Consider the following 23459-nt stretch of genomic DNA (forward strand, 5'->3'; position numbering starts at 1 on the left):
GGGCTGAAAGTGCTAGGTCAGTAGAACAAGTCTAGGGAACAGCCTCACATGGGCTGACTATTCCATTGCCTAGGTCCGCTGTTTCAACCCAACAGCAACAAGGCCCGGGGCGTCCCCCTGGGTGCTACATGTCTGTGCACAAACACAGTGAGGCACAATTTCCTGAGAACACTTCACCTCTACCTGACAACAGTGTGCCCCAACCTGCACAGAAGCCACTTATGTTCGGATACCACACATGCCTGGTTCTGACAGAAGAGATGGACCTTCAGAGTTCCATGCCTATGTCGCCATCACGATGAAAACTTGTGAGTCATAAACCAGTTTTGTATGAACAGTCCTCGTGTTATTCATAATTCTAATTTGGACCTCTGCTGCTAACGCCCAAGGAGTTCCAACCTGTGCCCAAGATCCATGCTTTACCCAAGATTTCAGGGTGAGTGTTGCAAGACTGTGTTCATAAGCCAGGGCTTTGCTCCATTAGGAATATTTCCTGAATGATCTGGCCCCTGGGTTTCCTGTCTCCTGTACTAGCCAGCCACCACCTGGTCCCTCCCTCGCAGCATCAAGGGTACGAATATGGCGCAGACAATGGATGCCTTGGAAGAGGGCTCCTCTGACCTCTAGGTAGGACTTTCACCTCTGACTGATTCTGAGTTGCAGGTGACACTGGACCACTTGGCGTCACTCAAAACTACCAGTAGGTACCCAAAACACCCCCAAAATACTCAAGTTGAACAGAAATCTCTCAGGAACACCAGAGAGCACTCAAGGCTTTCAGTGGGTTGCCATAATACACTGTGTGCACTACCGCCAGCTGGCAACACCCTTGATCACTTTCAGTCACTGAGAACTACAGGGGGATATCAGACAACCTGGGGGCATTAATAACTACATGCTGATTATACAGTTTAGGAAAGTCCAATGATCATATCCACAGGTGTATGTGGAATACTGAGTGTAGGTCATGACTTCCAGAAGACGATGTGACACACCAGGCATTAATCATTACATGAAACATCAACACAACCCTGGGGTGTTGAGGAAAACTACTGGTCACTCACAATTATCATGTGACTATTGGGGAAATCAAGGGTCTGTCAGGATAACACATGTGCTGATCAAGAGACACAGTAGACTACAAGGAAAGTTGTGTTAGAATCAACCAGGTTTCATGTTGGGACGAGAGAGCACAATTAAAAATATGAAAAGCCCTCAGCAGCACAAGAAGGCACTCAAAAACACCTGTCCTTTAACAGGAAAAAGAATGAGGGGCACAAGGCCACCAGAGAGGTTTTAAGATACTCAGATGGTGCTCTAGTTAACTGGTGTTACCCTATGATGATTAGGATTGCAGCGTGGGCACCAGAGAGTGATCTGTGTTATACAGAGCCCTTACCGGACCACTATGGGATGGAAAAAAAGACATCCAAAAGCTATCAGAGGTATCAGGTGATTCTCAAAACCACCAGGTTGTACCTGCAAAGATACTTAGGCTCACCAGTGGATGCTTTGGAATAACAACCACAACAAATACAAACAAACAAACAAACAAACAGGCAAATCAATGTCTGTGGAGAAACCACAAATTACCGAAGGGATTTGGTGCTTATCATGATTGTATCAAAAACAATTAGGGTGTTCAGGTACCCTGAAAATCCAGAAATTGCAGAGGAAAAATGGAGCATTGTCAGAACCTCAGAGACCACTCAGATGAACTAAGTTCCACTCAGGACCAGCAAGTAACTATGTAGATTACATTGGGAGTTTTGTGGCAATATTCTGATGCTCAGAAAAAAAAAAAAATCAAGGTTTGTCCTGGGGACTCTGGGGTCACATTAACACCAGAAGACACATATGAACACAACAAAACCACCACAAATTCCAATGGCTAATAATACTACCTACCATATGAAAACTACCTATTATGCCATCAAAACAGATAGGGAAAACTCATGGCTACAAGGGTCACTCAGTACCACCAGGCCACTGTCAGAAATATGAGGGAGATTGCAAAGTGCAAGAGGGTTCCTACAATTGTTAGGGGTATATTGTGAGTGTCTGGAGAAAATCACTACCACATGGGCTGCACAGGACAATGGTGCCCCTCAGCACAAATGAGGAGTATCTAGGTTTTATATCAGATACTCAGCTCTTACGGGGTTTTCATCAAGGACTCCAGAACCCAAATAGGATTACCACTCAGCACAGGATAAGTAGTGGTCTCTTTGACAATGTTGGCTTCACATGAAAAAACAAAACAAGATTTTCTGAGCACTACCACAGCACTCTGAGCATCACCAGGGTACACTCAGTGCCAAGACTAGTCTCTTATGACAAACAAGAAGATGACAGGAACATCAGGCATACACTAGGACAGCAGACATAGTGGTCTATTTTTTAGTTTAAAGTGAACACTTCTGCTTTTTTTTGACATCACTTTTGGCGATAGTTATTTTAGCATTGGACAACCCTTGTCTAAGGAGCCAGACCAAATTTCCAATGAGTTGGGAATTACCTTAACATTTTCTCTCTGTCACTGAAAGAAATGAAATTACCTTGAAGATTTATGTTGTAACTGTATGTCAGTCTCATGTCAAAACTCTATATCCTCACTAGTATATGAATTAGATAAGAAAACATGTTATTAGATATTGGGAATTAATCTCATAATTGGTGACATAATCATTTGGACTCAGTCCATTCTATGGCTCATGAACCTGTCTTAATTTAGATTCAACGACCATTACAAAACTGTTGTTAACTTTCTGTAGCCTTACTTTACTATGCTTGAAGCTTACTATGCTAGCATGTTACAATTTCATTGATATACCCTGGTTAACAGTGAGCACCTTGAGGATTTAGGACACTCTGAGGTTGCTAGATGACTGGAGGTGACTCTAGCTACGCACAACTGGAGATGATGAACTTAATCACACATTCTCCGGAAATCAAGGAAGCAAGGAGAATTATCAGATAGATATCAGGACAATAAGGAGAAACAAATGACATTGCCGTGTCCCACAGGAAAAGAAGAGGGACTCAGAAAATCCGGGAGACCCAAAGAACGTTGGGTCACTTTCAGGAAATTCAGATGGCACACACCCCAACCGAGATGGATTACATTTTCAGGGAAAGATCAAGACAACCCAGATGTGCCCAACTTCACCAGGGAAATCTCACTACCACTAGGAAACATTCGTTATCACAAAGGTACTAATGGGATCATGAAAAATCAGTCAGAAATGTGAGGGCACACTCAGAAGCAACAGGGCCAACCAGGATCACCAAGGTGTGCTCAGGGCAAGCTCAGGGATACCAGGAGTCACTGATGAACTCCAGGATGTACTCAGGTACACCAGGGAACAATCAGGAGACCACAAATGGCTTAGGACAAGCAGGGCCCTATCAGCTACACCCAGGAGTGAATATTTTATATTATATATTTCCTTTTTGAGTAATATAGAACAATGTATTAAACATATTTATTACATTCATAGCACTGTATTATCCTTTGTTTGTTTGTTTGTTTTACACTGACAGGATCTCTTTAAAAGATCTCCATTTTTAAATATCATATTTACATTTACATGTACATATCTACACAGACAAAAAGTACAATGTTTTCATGCTTATATCTATGATTGTATAAATGAATTAAATGTGTTGCGATTGCAAAGCCATGCCTGTAAAACAGAAAAACAGCTATCCATTTTTATTTTTGAATCAAATTGTACTGTTTTTCTCTAACAATTGAAAATTGTGCTTACACATCCATGGTGTTTATGCACACGGCTATTACACAGCATAGTTTTAAATACCACACTATGTAAAATTACTTACTCTGTCTATCTGATTTTGTACATTTTCAATTTATTATACCTGATACTATAGTGACTAATCTGAAATTCATTGCATCATATTGACTGGATGAACCACTAAGATGTACTGATTAAAATCTCTTGTGGCCCTCAGATTTTGCAGATCACACCATATAAATAACCATTCTGAAATAAATAACCAGTTTTTGAACTGAATAAAATGTGCACGGGAAAAATACACTGGTTTCGTATAGTATGACATTGCTAGGAGACCAGTCTATTTGTGATATAACAGCTGATAGATAGAAAACTGTTGTGTTGATCTGGATATTTTACACGTGTAAGCCTGTCAAAGCAACATTTGAAGCTGCAGTATTCAATACTATGGAGATGAGAGAAGGAACTCAAGAAAAGTTTTTTGAAATGGCACATGTTTCTTCAGGCATTCAACATATTTCTTGTAAGAGAGGATTCATAGCTCAGTAAACACCACTATATCTTTATTGGGAAAAAGACATACACTCACTGAGAACATGGACTTGTCAGTGATTCACAAATAGGCATTCTTGGCAGTGACTGAGTGAGCATTGCTAAGAAAACCACATTGTACGTACTGTGATTCTGAACAAAATGAAGATAATGATTTTCATTCCATGATCTTTCCCAGAAAACTTGGAATACAGTTGTGAGCAACACCTTTAAATCTATATGGAGGATGAGAATGGAACTTGTATATTGACTAATGATTAACTCCTCGAAAAGAAGCTTTGGAGAGAAAAGCTCCTTTCAAAATATTTGAAACTGGAAGCATGAAATGTTTACTTAGACAGCTAAACTTCTACGGATTTAATAAACTACAGCCCTCTTTTCAAAGATCTGCTTTTCCACGTGACTTTCTGTCAAAAGAAAAGTCGGTCTCTGTGTTAAGTAAGGTAGTTTTTACTTGTAATATGATAAGGTCTATAAATACCTATGTTAAAATTATGTAAAATTACTACATTAATTTTATTTCAAAATATAGATAAATGTGCATTCTGAATTTTGAAAAAAGTTGAACCTCCATTAAAATATTTGTTCACTGTTACTTTAAATATGGAAACAGTTTTTCACTTGAGGAAGTCAAATTTAGATTTCTATGCCCAATAAGTAATGTTTGAAAATAGTGAACACTGTAAATTTATAGATGAACTCATGTTTGGGTAAGTTCTTGATTACAAAATTATAAAGTTCTTCATAGGATCTGGAGGTCTTCTTTCTTCTTTTACGTGTCAGTAAATAACTTTTTCCCATTGTTTTAGCTAGTGCTATTAAAATCTCTATTTTAAACAAGGCGGTGCCCATCTTTTACTGAGAATGAAGAGTTGAAATGAAAAATGGTTCTTAATCACTTGCATGATTCAACTTCAAAAATAAATACTTTAGAGCAAAGTGTCACGTAAATAATCATAATTCTTGTTTTGTTGCTGATCCAAGTAAAGTACACATAGTTTCAAACTCCACACATTTAACTATGCCACAAAAGGTAAAGCCAGACCAAATCAGAGAATTGCACATAGGGCTGCTCTAATCACAAGGGTTTTATAGTCTTCTCATCAGTTTTAGTTAGACTGTTAAAACAACTTGAACTACATCCAAATCCTGCTTCAAACCACATAACCACCTTTCATATGAACTCAAGGAAATGGCCCGATTTAAGATTTAATTGCAGGTATAACTTGTAATTCACATTCCCACATTACATCTTGTTTACAGAGAAGCTATTTTGAAGCTGATTTTCCAATCCGTCTTCATGATTTATCCATCTCTTATGGTCAACTTTCTAACCCTACAATTAGCAGGAAAACCATGGTTCCCAATGATGATAACAGCAGATACACCTGCTGCCTTTCCATCATCCATAGCCTGCATTGTGGGCACATCCTTTTTATTGCCAATGACCTAAAAGGCTATGCAGCATAACAAAGACTAAAATGTGTGTTGGCGAATGTCAGCAGAAGTCCTCATAAACTTTGTTTCCCCTATAAACTTACATGTTTACTTTGTCATTGTCTTGTGTCTATTATGGGAAATAGTTGGTTTAAAAATATGACAGGAGCCTTTCAATGACAGGCTACTAACTCCGTATTGAATATTTGGGAATAGTGGTCATTAGACTGGAATATTCAACACTATTCCTTCTAAGTGAATGATATCTATCTAATTATTTATTTATTTATTTATTTATTTATTTATTTATTTATTTTTAACTAAATTTATTGGGATGACAATTGTTAGTAAAATTACATAGATTTCAGGTGTACAATTCTGTATTACATCATCTATAAATCCCATTGTGTGTTCATCACCCAGAGTCAGTTCTCCTTCCATCACCATATATTCGACCCCCTTACCCTCATCTCCCACCACCCACCCTTCAATGTGTAATGATTCTCTGCCTGTCAATGCACAGTGAATGAAATTTGTGAAAACGCCTTTCCAAAATCAGTGCTCTATGTAAAACGGTAATCTACTCCATTGGGGAATTATCCACCACCACACCTCTCTCATCAGGACTTAAATTTCACTTGCAGTGTTTCTTTTAGAACGGAGGAGCTTTCTCTTGTAGCCCAAAGGTTCTAGGAGGCAGAGCCATCAAAACATTACAGGACTTGTGTTTTAGGAGAGATGCCCTACTGGGAATAGCCCTTAAAATGTTTTGGTAAAATTCACACCACCAGTTTGCCGTTGGAATATTTAAAAAATACTATTCAGTTTTGTAATATACCAACAGCATTGTGCTTTCCTCAATCCTTGCTGTCTAATATCATTTTTCTGATTACAAGTAATACAATTCATGGAACTTTCACATCCCACCCACGCTGCCACACACCTTGTACCATGGCAAACAAAGACCTGCCTTCTTTCCCTATGGATTTGACATTATTGGTCTGTTGTCTGAATGGGGAGACAGGGTATGAGAACTTGGGATGCTAGCTTCTTTCTGGCCAATTTCTCAAGGTTTTTTTGTGTGTGTGTGTGTGGTGGCCCGTATCAGGACTTCTGTCTGCTTTATGACTGTCTTCTTTCATTTTATATATATAAAACCTTCTCTAATGCATTCATCAGTTGACCTGATAATCTGTTTCTACATTTTTGCCTTTATATACAGTGCAATTGTGAAGCAGAGTATTAAAGTAATGCACACAATATGCATTAAATGTAATAGATGAAACAGATAGGCATGTCATAGGATGCCCTCAGTAACATGGTGGAGAATGGGAGAGGCAGAGGAGATCCTCAGCAATCCGAGTATTAGCCTGATTTACACTCCATGTCCTTCAGGATATCCCCTGCTTGAACCCCACAATAAACCACAACTGTTGTCCCAGCTCTCTGAGCTATCTTTCCTTTCCACTCGATGGAAATATTTATGCTCATAGGTGAGGAGACCCATCACAATATTTTCAGAGACTTCTTTCAGTGTGTAATGATTCTCTCATTTCAATTAACAGTGAATGCAATCTGTGAAAATTCCTTTCCAAAATTAGTGTTCTCTCTGTAAAAGAACTATGTAAAAGAAATTCATAGGGAAATATCCACCTCCACACATAATTCTAGCAAGGGCACTTCTCCCACTGAGACCTAAATTTAACTGGCAGTGTTTTCTTTTGAACTGAGGAATAGACCAATAAGAACCACAGAATTCACTCTGCCTACAGACTCACACTTTTGTCTGCCCAACACTGGAGCTGTAATCCATGTAATCCGTGTAATCCATGTCTAGGGAGCTTTTGCTCCCTGGACAATCACATACCATTATTCTTATCTTTCCCAAAAATACAACTGTGACATCATTATCCCCTGTCCAGAAGGCCACAGTCACAGAGATGCCTTGCAAGATTTGCTGCTCCAGAGACTTATCAAGGACAATCCTTCCACTTTGAGCCCTGAGAATGACTTCACCATTCTCTGTGCTCCATAGAGACATCTGTATCATACTACAGAGGCTGACCATTTTGACAAGCAGGATGGACTCCATGGGTCTTCCACCTTAATTCCCCTATACGTGCCTACCAACCGCTGAATTCAACGAGTTGTATATAATTCAGTAGAGGTCAGATTCACCAGAAATTACCTAAGAAAGAAAGGAAGGTCCACATTTTTGTGTGTTGGCTCATTACCTGGCTCAGTATATACTGTAGTTACCCATGTTCTACCTGTAAAAGACACTGAATTGATCTGGGGAAGACACTATGTGTCTCCTCTTAGCAGGTGATGTAACAAAGAATTTGAAGTCATGATAGATTCACTGACCACCTATGGATTACCACATGCAAAATGTACAGAATGCATCAGAAAGACATTCCGGAGGAGGTCCTCAGTAACATGAAGAGAATGGGAGAGGCATATCATATCCGCAGCAATCCGAATAACAGCCTGATGTAGACTCCAGGTGCTTCAGGATAGCCTTGGCTGGAACGTAGCAAGAGACCACAGCCATTCCCACAGATCTCTGACCAATTCTTCCTTTCCACTTGAAGGAAATGTCTGTGCTCACAGGTGAGGAGGCCCATCACATTTTGTTTCAGACATTTCTATGAATGTGTAAATATTCTCTCCCTTTCAATTCACAGTGAACTAATTCTATGAAAACGACTTTCCAAAATCAGTGTTCTCTCTGTAAAACGACGAACTACCCCGTCAGGGAAATATCCACCACCACACTTATTTCTAGTAAGGGCATTTCTTAGATTGGGACCTAAATTTCACTGGCAGGGTTTGTATTTATAAGCCATCAGGTTTCTCATTTATCATAAGCAGTCTAGCAGGCAAGGCCAGCACAACCCTAGATAACTTGGGGAGTATAAGGGAGACCTACTGGGAATATCCCTTTTATTGTTTTGGTAAAATACACAAAATACATGTTTGCCACTGGAACCTTAACAAAGTACAATTCAATTTTGGAATATGCCAACAGCATTGGGGTTTCCTCAATGCTTGCTGTCTAATACCATTTTCTAATTACAAGCAATCACTATTAACCCAAGCCATGCAACTTCCACAACCCATCCATGTTACCCCACAACTTGTGGCCTGGCAAACACTGACCTGCCTTATTTCCCTATGAGTTTGACATTGTTATTCTGTTATTTTAACGGATAGACAGCGTGAGTGGCCTTGGGATGTTAGCTTCTTCTCTTGCCAATTTCTCAAGATACTTTCTTGTGGTGGGCAGTACCAGGATTTCTGTCACTTTTATGACTGTATCTTGTTTTATTTTTATTCATATACCACCCTCCTAATGCACTCACCAGTTGACCTGCTTTTGTGTTTCTACATTTTTTTCCGTTACTTGCAGTGCAGTTCTGAATTCTGTTTAGGAGTTTCTGGGCATCTGTTTTAACCACTATTGTGTATATATCAATAGTCACATGATATTTTCATTCTCAACATATGGGACAAACACTGAACTGTTTTCTTTTATAGATACATCATTCTATGTATCCAGCAGAGTCATGTGAGCATTCCAGTTTTTCCAAATTGCACTGTCAACGCACATGTGATCATTTCTCTTTGGTTGGTCACAGCATTCTTGAAGGAGTGGCATAAAGTCTCATTGTGCTTTTGATTTTCCTTCCCTGACTTATTAAGTGTCTGATTTTCATAACAAAATGTTATAGGCTGTGTGGCTTCAATAATAGAAGTGTATATCTTACCGTCCAGAAAGTTCAAGATGAAGATACCAGAATGTTACTTTCTCAGGCGGGTCTGTCAACAGGAAACTGTTCAACAGGGACTGAGGATGAGGGTGTTAGGAAGAAAGAACAGCCTGAGCAGAGCCACAGAAGCCGCTTTCCTCGCACACTCACACTCTGTTGTCTGCTCAGCACGGGAGGTGTAATCCATGCCAAAAGAAACCAGCCAATCACATATCAGTATCCTCATGTGTCACAAGTAGGCAACTGTGACATCATCATCTCCTCTCCATGAGGCCACAGCCACAGTTGTGCTTTTGACAAGTTGCCGCCCAGAGATTTATCCAAGACAGCCTAATCACTTTGAGCCCTGTGTTTGACCTCACCATTCTTTGTGCTCCGTACAACCTTATTTTCATACCTCAAAGGCCCTTGGCCCAACCATAATAACTTTCCAGGAATCACCTTGCTACTTCAAAGATAAACAAGAACTGATATGCAGTGTATGAGCGCTGTCTACAAAAAATGCCCATCAAAGACCTTAACTGGATGAATGTGATCTCCAGATAGAAGCAGTTCAGGTCTTCTAATCTCTGTTGATGATTTTCAGAAAGAACCACTATCATAGCTAGCAATTTGGGGCTTCAGGTTCTTGATTGTCCTCATCATTTTCTGAATAGTGTCACAGGAGTGTTGGTACATGTAGAGGAAGGAAAAACATTTGTATTGTGCTCTCTCACTTCTGACAGGTAGGATGAGCTCCATGGGTCTGCCCTCTGAATTCCCCAATGCATGCCTATCAAGCAGCTGATTTCAGTGTGTTGCACGTAATTCACTAGAGGTAAGGTTCGTCATGAATTACATAAGAAAGAAAGGAAGGTCCACTTTCTTTTTGTGTAGGCTCAGTACCTGGCTCAGTATATAATGTACTTGTCCATATTCTACTTGTCAAAGACGCTGAATTTCTCCTGGGATGACACTTCCTGCCACCCCTTATCAGACGACATAACAAAGAATTGGAAGCCACGATAGATTCACTGACCACACAAGGAATTCCATATTCAAAATGTGCAGACTCTGAGAAAAGGGGGAAAATTGGGACTGTTTCCTCAATTACAAAGATCAGAGTATTAAAATAACGCAGACAGCATACACAAAATGTAAAGATGAAACAGATTGGCATGCTGTAGGAGGCCCCCTGTAACATGGAAGAGAAAGGGAGAGGGACAACATGTCCGCAGCAATCCAAGCTTTATTTTTATTTAGGATACATGTCCTACAGAATAGCCCTGGCTTTAACCCCACCTGAGACCACAACTGTTGGCCCAGCTGTCTAACCAATCCTTCCTCTCCACTTGAAGGAAATATCTATGCTCACCGGTGAGGAGGCCCATCAGGTTTTGTTTCAGAGACTTCTTTCAATGTGTAATGATTCTCTCACTTTCAATTCACAGTGAATGAAATCTGTGAAAATCCCTTTCCAAAATCAGTGCTCTCTATGTGAAAATGGTAATCTACTCCATCAGGCAAATATCAACCACCACACTGATTTGTAGCAAGGGCACTTCTCCCATTGGGACCTAAATTTCACTGGCAGTGTTTGTTTTTAGAACTGAGGAGCTTTCTCATATAGCCCAAGTGTCTAGGAGGCAGTGTCATCACAACATGGGAGGACTTGTGTTTTAGGAGAGGTGCTCTACTGGGAATATCCCTTACATTGCTTTGGTAAAATTCACACCACCAGTTTGCCATTGGAACATTTAAGAAATACAATTCAGTTTGTAATGTACCAACAGCATTGGTTTTTCTCAATGCTTGCTGTGTAATACATTTTTTCTGTTTACAAGCAATCAATAGAAATCCAAGACACGCAACTTTCAATTCCCATCCATGCTGCATCACAACTTGAGCCCTGGCAAACACTGACCTGCCTTCATTCCCTATTAATTTGACATTGTCGTTCTGTTATACTAATTGAGAGACTGCGTATGTGGACTTGGGATGCTAGCTTCTTTCTCTTTCCATTTTCTCAATATACTATCTTGAGTTGGCAAGCATCAAGACTTCTGTCCCCTTTATGACAGTATCTGGTTTCATTTTATACATATAACACTTTCGCTAATGCATTCATTAGTTGACCTGATATTGTGTTTCTATATTTTTGCCCTTATCTACAGTGCAGTTGTGAATTCTCTTTAGGAGTTTCTGGGCTTCCGTTTTAAACACTATTGTGTATATACTGAAGTTCACATTATATTTTCAATCTCTAAACAATGGACAAAAGTGAACTGTTTTACATGATAGTTATGTCGTTCTATGTATCCAGCAGAGACATGTGAGCATTCCAGTTTTTCCACATCATGTTGTCAAGACACATGTGATCATTTCCCTTTGGTTGATCACAGCATTGTTGAAGGTGTAGCATACAGTCTCATTGTGCTTCTGATTTTCCCTCCTTGTGTTATAAATTGTTTGATTTTCATGGCAAAATGTTATAGGCTGTGTGGCTTCAATAACATAACTGTATTTCTCTCTATCCTTAAAGTCCAAGATGAAGGTGCCAGAACATTGCTTTTACACTAGTGTCTGTCAACAGGAACCTGCTCAGCAGGGTCTGATGCTGATGGCCTCAAGAGGAAAGAACACCCTGAGCAGAGCCACTGAAGTCAATCTCCTCACAGACACACATTCTTTTGTCTGCCCAGCACTGTAAATGAAATCCGTGCCAAGGAGGGCCTGGCTAATCACTTATCAGTATCTTCATGTGTCACATAAAGGAAACTATAACATCATCATCCCCTCTGCAGGAGGCCACAGCCACTGAGGTGCCTTGGAAAAGTTTCTGCCCAGAAACTTATCCAGGACAGTCCTTCTACTTCGAGCCCTGGGTGTGGTTTTGCCATTCTCTGTGCTCCATAGAGCTTTCTTTCTCATACTACAGAGGCCCTTGGGAACAGACATAATGACTTGCCAGGAGTCACCTTGACCCTTCAAAGACAAGCAACAAATGACATGCACTTGGTGTGAGCGCCGGCTCCAAAAGTGCCCCATGAAAGAGTGCTACTGAATTAATTAAAGCTCCAGATAGAAGCAAATGTGGTATTCTAGACTCTGATGGTGATTTTCAACAAAAAACACTTATCATACCTAGCAAGTGGAGGCTCAGTTTATTGATTGTCTTCATCATTTGCTGAGTGGTTATCAAGGGCATATTGGTACACGGAGGGAAAGGATAGACATTCATATGGTGCTCTGTTAATTCTGACAGGCAGGATGGGCTCCATGGGTTTTCCATTGGAATTCCCCAACGTGTGTCTATCAACTGGCTGATGTGGGAATGTTGGATGTAACTCAGTAAAGTTCAGGTTCACCAGGAATTACCTAAAGAAGAAAAGAAGGTCCACTTTCGTTGTGTATGGGCTCAATAGCTGGCTCAGCATATTCTGTAGTTCTCCATAATTTACTTGTCAAAGACACTGAGTTTCTCAGGGAAAACCCTGTCTGCCACCACTTAACAGGTGACTTAACAAATAATTGTATATCACTATAGATTCACTGACGTTCCTTGAGAACCACACACAAAATGTACAGAATGTATGAGGAAAAGGGTGAAAATTTGGAATGTTTCCTCAATTATGAGGATCAGAATATTAAAGTAACGCACACAACATGTGCAAAATCTAAAAGATGAAACAGATACCCATGCCATAGCAGGCCCTGAATAAAATGGAAGAGAATTGGAGAGGCTCATCAGATCCACAGATATCCAAGTTTTAGTCTGATTTAGACTCCAGGTCCCTCAGGATACCCTGGCTTGAACCCTGCAAGAGACCACAGCCATTGCTCTGGCTCTCTGAGCAATCCTTCTTTTCACTTGTAGGAAATATCTATGGTTACAGGTGAGGAGGCCAATAACATTATGTTTCAGAGACTTCTTTCAATGTGTAATTATTTTCACCCTTTCAATTCACAGTGAATGAAATCTGTGAAAAAGCCTTTCCAAAATTAGTGCTGCCTCTATAAAACCACAAACTATACTGTCAGGCAAACATCCACCACCATGTTTATTTTGAGGAAAGGCACTTCTCCATTTGTGACCTAAATTTCACTGGCAGTGTTCATTTTAATAACTGAGGAGCTTTCTAATGTAGTCTAAGGATGTAGGAGGCAGGGCCATCACATTAGAGGACTTGTGGTTTATGAGAGGTGCCCTACTGGGAATGTCCCTTACATTGTTTTGGTAAAATTCACACCACCCCTTTACCATTGGAACCTTTAAAAAAACACAATTCAGTTTTGCAATATGCCACCAGCATTATGCTGTCCACAATCCTTGCTGTTAATACCATTTGTCTGATTGCAAGCAATCAATACAAACCCAAGTCATGAACTTTCACTTCCCATCCATGATGCCACACACCTTCTACTCTGGCAAACTCTGATGTGCCTTTTTTCCATATGAATTTGACATTGTCGTTCTGTTACCTTAATTGAGAGACATCATATGTGGCTTAGGTTGCCACCTTCTTTCTCTTGCCAATTTCTAATGGTATTTACTTGCTGTGGCCTGCATCAGGACTTCTGTCACCTTTATGACTGTGTCTTGTTTCATTTTATTATACACATACCACTTCCGTCAATGCATTTATCAGTTGACCTGATATTGTGTTTCCAATTTTTGCCATTATGTACAGTGCAGTTCAGAATTCTGTTTAGGAGTATCTGGGCATCTGTTTTAACTTCAATTGTGTATATATAAAATATCACTTGAATTTTACATTCTCAACATACTGGACAAATGGTGAACTGTTTTCCTTAGTAGCTATATCATTCCATGTATCCACCAGAGAGACCTATGTGCGTTCCAGCTCTTCTACATCACATTGTCAATGTACACGTGATCTCTTCTCTTTGGTTGATCATGACATTCTTGAAGGAGTAGCATATTGTCCCATTGTGTTTTCAATTTTCCCTTCCTGGTGGATAAAGTGTCGGATATTTATAGTAAAATGCTATACATTGTGTTGCTTCAATACCAGAAGTGGTTTTCTCACCATTCTGAAAGTTCAAGATGAAGTGCCAGAATGTTGCTTTCTCAGGAGGTCTGTTAAAAGGAAAATGCTCAGCATGGTCTGACGCTGAGGGTTTCAGGAAGAAGGAACTGCCAAGGAGAATGACAGAAGTTGATCTCCTCACAGACTCACACTCGGTTGTCTGCCAAGCACTGGAGCTGTAATCCATGCCCAGCAGTTGCCTGGAAAATCACATATCTGTTTCTTCATGTGTCACAAAAGTACAACTGTGACATCATCATCCCCTCTCCAGGAGGCCGCAACCACCGAGGTGCATTGGACCATTTACTGCCCAGAGACTTATCCCAAAGAGTCCTTCCACTTTGAGCCCTGAGTATCACTTCAATATTCTCTGAGCTCCACAGAGCCTTCTTTCTAATAGTACAGAGGCCCTTGAGCCCAGACATAATGACTTGCAAGAAATCACCTTTCTACTTCAAAGAGGAGGCAGAACTGACTTGCAGTTGTTCTGAGCGCTGGCTTTACAACGTGCCACATAAAAGAGTGTTACCAGATGAATGTGAGCTCCAGATAGAAGAACATCAGGTGTTCTAGACGCTGATGGTAATTTTCTACAAGAACCACTTATCATACCTAGTAAGGTTGGGCATCAGCTCTTTGATTGTCCTCATCATTTGCTGAGTAGTGCCAAGGGAGTGTTACAACATTGAGAGGAAGGATACATATTTGTATGGTGCTCTGTCAGTCTCACAGGCCTGATGGGATCCCTAGATTGGATGTCTGAATTCACTGATAAGTGCCTATAAACTGGCTCATTTCAGAGGGTTGCACGTAATTCAGTAGAGGTCAGTTTCTCCAGGAATTACCTAAGAAAGGAATGAAAGTCCACTTTCTTTGTGTTTGGGCTCAGTTGCTAGCTCAGTATATACTGTAGTTCTCCATGTCCTACTTGTCAAAGACACAGAAATTTCCCAGGAAGACACTCTCTGCCACCCCTTAGCAGGTGACTTAACAAAGAACTGGAAGTCATGATAGATCACTGAACACACATTGAGTCCCACATTCAAAATATGCAGAATCTAAGAGTAAAAGCGTGAAAATTGGGTATCTTTCCTCAATTATGAAGATCAGAGTATTAAAGTAACACACAGCATGCATAAAATGTAAAAGATAAAACATATAGGCATGCCATAGGAGGCCCTCAGTAACATGGAATAGAATGGGTGAAGCACAGCAGATATGCAGCAAACCAAGAATGAGCCTTATTTAGAATCCAAGTCCTTCAAGATAGCCCAGGCTTGAACCGCACAAGAGATCACAGCCATTCCCTATCTCTCTGACCAAGCCTTTCCTTCAGCTTTAAGGAAATGTGTATGCTAAGAAGTGAAGAGGACCATAACCTTTTTGTTTCAGAGATTTCTATCAATGTGTAATGATTTTCTCACTTTCAATTCACAGTGAATGAAATCTGTGAAAACTCCTTTACAAAATCAGTGCTCTCTCTGTAAAACGGTAATGAACTCTATCAGGCAAATATCCACCACCACACTTATTTCTAGCAAGGGCACTTCTCCCATTGGGACCTAAATTTCACTGGCAGTGTTTGATTTTAGAACTGAGGAGTTTTCTCATGTAGACCAAAGGGTCTAATAGGCAGGTCCATCACAACATTAGAGGACTTGTGCTTTAGGAGAAGTTCCCTACTGGGAATAACTCTTACAATGCTTTGCTAAAATTCACACTAACAGTTTGCCATTGGAAACTTTAAAAAATACAATTCAGTTTTTAATATGCCAGCAGCATTGGGCTTTCTTCACTACTTGCTGTCTAATACAATTTTTCTGATTACAAGCAATCAATAGAAAACCAAGCCATGCAACTTTCATCCCCATTCATGCAGCCCCACAATGTGTGTCATGGCAAACACTCATGCGCCTTCAATCCCTATGAATTTGATATTGTCTTTCTGTTATCTTAATGAAGAGACAGCTTATGTGGTTTGGGATCCTAGCTTCTATCTCTTGCCAATTTGTCAATATACTTTCTTGTGGTGGCCAGCAACATGACTTCTGTCTCCTTTATGAATGTATCTTGTTTTATTTTATACATATAATACGTTGGTTAATGCATTTATCAGTTAACCAGATATTGTCTTTCTACATATTTGCCATTATCTAAAGTGCAGTTCTGATTCTATTTAGTAGTTTCCTGGCATCAGTTTTAAACACTATTGACTATCTATCAATGGTCAGATAACGTTGTCATTCTCAAAATACGGCACAAATATGAACTGTTTTCTTGTTAGTTATATCATCCTATGTATCCAGAGAGACATGTGAGCATTCCAATTCTTCCATATCACATTGTTAATGCACATGCGATCTTTTCTCTTTGGTTGATCACAGTATTCTTGAAGGAGGAGTATATTGTCTCATTGTGCTTCCAATTTTCCCTCCATGACTGATGAAGTGTTCAATTTTCATAGCAAAATGTTATAGACTGTGTGTCTTCAATAACAGAAGTGTATTTCTCACCGTCATGAAAGTCCAAGATGAAGACACCAGAACGCTGCTTTCTCAGGAGTATCTGTCAACACGAAACTGCTCAGCAGGGTCTGTCGCTGAGGTTATTAGGATGAACAGCCAGAGCAGAGCCACAGAATTTGCTCGCCTCGCAGACTTGCACTCTGTTGTCTGCCCAGCACTGGAACTGTACTCCGTGCACAGCAGACACTTGGCCAATCACATATCAGTATCCTCATATGTCACAAAAAGACCACTGTGACATCATCATCCCCTCTCTAGGAGCCCGCATCCACAGAGATGCCTTGGACCATTTGAATCCAGAGAGATCTCCAGTACAGTCCTTCCACTTTGAGCCGGGAATATGAGTTCACAATTCTCTGTGCTCCATAGGGTCTTCTTTCTCATATTGCAGAGGTCCTTGGGCCAGGCCAAAATGACTTGCCTAGAATAACATTGCCACTTCAAAGAAGAACAAGAACAGACATGCAGTTGGTGTGAGCGCTGGCTCCAAAAAGTGCCACATCAAAGTTTGTTACCTGATGAAGGTGAGCTCCAGATAGAATCAGATAGGGTCTTCTAGTCTCTGCTGCTGATTTTCAACAAGAACAACTTATCATACATAGCAACCCAATTCATCAATTTCTTGATTGTCCTTTTCATTTGCTGAGTATTGTCAAGGGAGATTTTGTACACAGAGGAGAAGGGTACACATTTGTATGTTGCTCTGTCAGTTCTGACTAGCAAGATGGGCTCCAAGGGTCTGCCATCTGAATTCCTCAAAGCATGACCATCAACTGGCAGATTTCAGAGAGTTGGATATAATTTAGTAGAACTCAGATTCATGAGGCATTACTTAAGAAAGAAAGGAAGGTCAACTTTCTTTGTGTGTGGGCTCAGTAGCTGGATCACTATATACTGTATTTCTCAATATTCCACTTGTCAAAGACACTGAACTTCTCTGGGGAAGACACTCTAAGCCACACCTTAGCAGGTGACGTAACAAAGAATTGGAAGTCACGATCGATTCACTGACCACACATGGAGACCCATGTGCAAAATATACAGACTCCAAGAGTCAAAGGGTGAAAATTGTAAATGTTTCCTGAATTATGAAGATCAGAGTATTAGAGTAACACACAACATGCACAAAATGTAGAAAAATGAAACAGATATGCATGCCGTAGGTGGCCCTCAGTAAAATGGAAAAGAAAAGGAGAGGCATAGCAGATCCGCAGCAATCCGAGTTTTGGCCCAATTTAGACTCCAGGTTCCTCAGGATAGCTCAGGCTTCAATCCTGCAAGAGACCACAGCCATTGCTCCAACTTTCTGACCAATGTGTCCTTCCTACTCGTAAGCAATACTATGCACACAGGTGAGGAAGCCCATCACGTTTTGTTTCAGAGACTTCTTTCAATGTGTAATGATTCCCTCCCTTTCAAATAACAGTGAATGAAATCTGTGAAAACTCCTTTCCAAAATTAGTGCTCTCTCTGTAAAACGGTATTCTATTCCATCAGGCAAATATCCACCACCACATTTATTTCTAGCAAGTGTACTTCTGCAGTTGTGACCTAAACTTCACTGGTAGTGTTTGTTTCAGAAAGGAGTAGCTTTCTCATGTAGCCCAAAGATTCTAGGAGGCAGGGCCATCACAACATTAGAACACTTGTGGTTTAGCAGAGGTTCCCTAATGGGAATATCCCTTACATTGTTTTGGTAAAGTTCACACCTCCAATTTGCTATTGGAATCTTTAAAAAATACAATTCAGTTTTGTAATATGACAACAGCATTGTGCTTTCTCAAGCCTTGCTGAATAATACAATTTTTCCGATTACAAGTAATCCATGGAAACCCAAACCATGCAACTTTCACTTACAATTAACACTGTCCCACACCTTGCATCCTGGAAATCACTGATCTGCCTTGTTTCCCTATAAATTTGAGATTGTTGGTCCGTTATCTTTAACAAGAGACAGCATATATTTCCTTGGGATGCCAGCGCCTTTCTCTTGCCAATTTCTCAAGTAACTTTCTTGCGGTGGCCAGCGTCAGGAGAACTGTGACCTTTATGACTGTATCTTGTTTCATTTTATACACATATCCCCTTCGCTACAGCATTAATCAGTTGACCAGATATTGTGTTTCTACATTTGTGCCATTATCTACACTGAGTTCTGGATTCTTTTTAGGAGTTTCTGGGCATCCGTTTTAAACACTATTCGGTATATATCAATGTTCAGGTCAGATTTTCATTCTCAACATCCTGAACGGATAACAAACAATTTTCCACGGTAGCTATATAATTCTATGTATCCAGCAGAGACAATTACCTTTCTAGTACTTCCACATCACATTGTCATCACACATATTATAAAACCACTTCCTCTTTGGTTGATCACCACATTCTTAATGGAATAGCACATTGTCTCATTGTGCTTCCGATTTTCCTTCCCTGACCAATGAAGTGTCTGATTTTCATAGCAAAATGTTATAGACTGTGTGGCTTCAATAACAGAAGTGTATTTTTTACCATCATGAAAGTCCAAGATGAAGATGCCAGAACGTAGCTTTCTCAGGAGGGTGTCAACAATCAACTGCAAAGCAAGGTCTGTTGTTGAGGGCTTCAAGATAAAGAAACAGCCTGAGCAGAGCCACAGAATTCGGTCTCCTCACATACTCACACTGTGTTCTCTGCCCAGCACTAGAGCTTTAATCTTGGCCTAGCAGCAGCATGGCCAATCACATATCAGTGTACTCATGTGTCACCGAAAGACAACTCTGACCTCATTATCCCCTCTACAGGAGGCCGCAGCCACAGAGTTGCCTTGAACCATTTGCTGCCCAGAGACTTATCCAGGAATGTCCTTCCAATTTGAGCCTTCAGTGTGACTTCACCATTCTCTGTGCTCCTTAGAGCCATCTTCTCATACTACAGAGGCCTTTTAGACCACCCTAAATGACTTGCTAGGAATCACCCTGAAACTTCAAAGAGGGGCAATAACTGACATGCAATTGTGAGCGCTGGCTCCATCAAGTGCCCTCTCAAAAAATGTTTCTGGATGAATATGACCTGCAGATACAAGCAGAGTGCATCTTCTAGTCTCTGAAATTTATTTTCAACCAAAACCTCTTATCATACTTAGCATGTTTGGGTATCTGGTTCTTTTCATCATGTGCTGTGTATAGTCAAGGGAGTGTTTGTTCATGGAGAGGAAGAACACACATTTGTATGGAGCTCTGTCAGTTCTGAAAGGCAGGATGGGCTCCATTGTTCTGCCATCTGAATTTCTTGATGCATGCCTATCAACCAGCTGATTTCATAGGGTTGGATGTAATTCAGCACAGGTCTGGTTCACCAGGAATTACCTCAGAAAGAAAGGCACGTCCACTTTGTGTGTGGGCTCAGTAGCTGGCTCAGTACATACTGTAGTTCTCCATATTCTACTTATCAAAGGCACTGAATTTCTCTGAGGAAGATCCTCTCTGCCACCCCTTAGCTGGTGACATAAAAAAGAATTGTAAGTCTCAATAGATTCTCTGAAAACACATGAGCCCTACATGCAAAATTTACAGACTCTGTGAGTAAAAGGGTGAAAATTGAGATTGTGTCCTCAATTATGAAGATCTGAGTATTCAGAAAAGCACATAACATGAGCAAAATGTAAAAGATGAAAGTGACAGTCATGCCATAGGAGGCCCTCAGTAACATGCAAGCGAATGGGATAGACACAGCACATCCGCAGCAATCTGAGTTTTAGCCTGATTCAGACCCCAGGTCCTTCATGATAGCCCAGGCTTGAACCCCACAAGAGACCATATCCGTTGTCCTGGCTCTCTGAATATCCATCCTTTCCACCTTACGGAAATATCTACTCTCACAGGTGAGGAGGCCCAGCACGTTTTGTTTCAGAAACCTCTTCCAATGTGTAATGATTCTCTCCCTTTCAATTAACAGTGAATGAAATCTGGGAATACTCCTTTCCAAAATCAGTGCTGTTTCTTTAAAACCGTAATCTACTATATCATGGAAATAACCACCACTATACTTATTTCTAGCAAGAGCACTTCTCCCATTGGGACATATATTGCACGGCAGTGTTTGTTTTTATTTCTGAGGAGTTTTCTCATGTAGCCCAAAGTATCTAGGAGGAAGTGCCATCACAATATTAGAGGACTTTTGTTTCTGTAAGGTGCACTACAGGAAATATACCTTACATTGTTTTGGTAAAATTTACAATCCCACTTTGGCCTTGGAACTTTTACAAAATACAATTCAGTTTTGTGATATGCCAAAAGCATTGTGCTTTCCTCAATCCTTGCTGTCTAATACCATTTTTTTCTGATTACAAGCAATCAGTAGATACCCAAGCCTTGCAACTTTTACTTCCCATCTACGATGCTCAATATTTTGAACCCTGGCAAACACTGATATGCCATCTTTCCCTATGAATTAGACATTTTCATTCTGTTATGTTCATGGTGAGACAACGTATGTGGAATTGAGGTGCTAGCTTCTTTCTTGCCCATTTCTCATGATACTGTCCTGTGGTTTTTATTATCAGGTTTTCTGTCACCTTTATGACTGTATCTTTTTTTCATTTTATACATATTCAACCTTCACTACTGCATTCATCAGTTCACCTGATATTGCGTTCCTACATTTTTGCCATTATCTACAGGCAGTTCTGAATTCTGTATAGGAGTTTCCCAACATCTGTTTTAAACACTTTGTGTGTATGTCAAAGGTCATGTGTTCTCTTCATTATCAACATACTGGACAAATAGAGAACCGCTTTCCAAGGTAGCTATATAATTCTTTGTATCCAGCAGAGACATGTGAGCATTCAGATTCTTGCACATCGCATTTTCAATACACATGTGCTCTTTTCTCTTTGGTTGATCACAGCATTCTTGAAGGAGTAGCATTTTGTCTCATTGCGTTTTCAATTTCCCATCCCTGACTCATAGTGTCCTATTTTCATAGCAAAATATTATAGACTGTGTGGCCTCAATAACAGAAGTGTATCTGTCATGGTCTTGAAAGTCCAAGATGAAGGTGCCAGAATGTTGTTTCTCAGGAGAGTCTGTCAGCAGGAAACTGTTCGGCAGTGTCGGAAGCTGAGGGCATAAGGAGGAAGATACAGCCTGAGCAGAGCCACATAATTCACTATCTTTAAAGACACACTCTCTCTTGTCTGCCCAGCATTGGAGCTGTAATCTGTGCCCACCAGCCACCTGGCCAATCGCATATCAGTATCCTCATGTGACCCAAAAAGATAACTGTGAGTTCATCATCCCCGCTCCAGGATGCCACACCCACAAAGTTGTTTTGTACTGCACAGAGACTTATCAAGGACAGTCCTTCCAATTTGAGCCTTGAGTGTGACCACCATTCTCTGTGCTCCGTAGAGCCTTTTTTTTCATACTACAGAGGCCCTTGGGTGCAGCCATAATGACTAGCCCAAGAGGAGGAAGAACTAACATGCAGTTGGTGTGAGTGCTATCTCCAAAAAGTGCATCATCAAAGAGTGTTACCGGATGACTGTGTGTTCCAGTGAGATGCAGATAGGGTCTTCTTGTCTCTGATGGTGATGTTCAACAAGAATAACTTATTAACCCTAGCAAGTCGTGTTATCAGGTTCTTGATTGTCCTCATCATTTGCTGAGTAATGTCAAGGGAGTGTTGGTACACTGAGAGGAAGGATACACATTTGTACGGTGCTCTGTCAGTTCTGACAGGCAGGATGGGCTCCATGGGTCTGCCATCTGAATTCTCTGATACATGACTATGAACCGGCTGATTTCAGTGGGTTGGATGTAATTCAGTAGAGGTCAGGTTCACCAGGACTTTTCCAGGAAAGGAAGGAAGGTCCACCTTCTTTGGTTGTGGTCTCAGTAGTTAATACAGTATATACTGTAGTACTCTATATTATACTTGTCAAAGACACTGAATTTCTCTGGTGGAAGACACTCTGTGACACCCTTTAGCACTAGGCATAACAAAGAATTGGAAGTCACAATAGATTCTCTATCCACACATGGAATCCCACATGCAAAATGTACAGACTCCATGAGTAAAAGTGTGAAAATGGGAATGTTTCCTCAATTATGATGACTAGAATATTAAGGTAACACAGAAAACATGCCCAAAATGTAAAAAATGAAACAGAAAGTCATGCCTTCAGAGGCGCTCAGTAACAGGGAAGAGAATGGGAGAGGCTCAGCAGATCCGCAGCATTCCAAGTTTTAGCCTGATTTAGACTCCTGGTCAATCATGATAGCCCATGCTTGAACAGGCAAGAGACCACAGCTGTTTCCCCAGCTATCTGACCAATCCTTCCGTTCCAGTTGATGGAAATATTTATACTCACATGAGAGGAGCTCCATCACGTTTTGATTCAGA

The sequence above is a fragment of the Rhinolophus sinicus genome, unplaced genomic scaffold, assembly GCF_057876585.1.
Source record: "Rhinolophus sinicus isolate RSI-liver-muscle unplaced genomic scaffold, RSI-T2T HiC_scaffold_22, whole genome shotgun sequence".
NCBI classification, from domain to species: domain Eukaryota; kingdom Metazoa; phylum Chordata; class Mammalia; order Chiroptera; family Rhinolophidae; genus Rhinolophus; species Rhinolophus sinicus.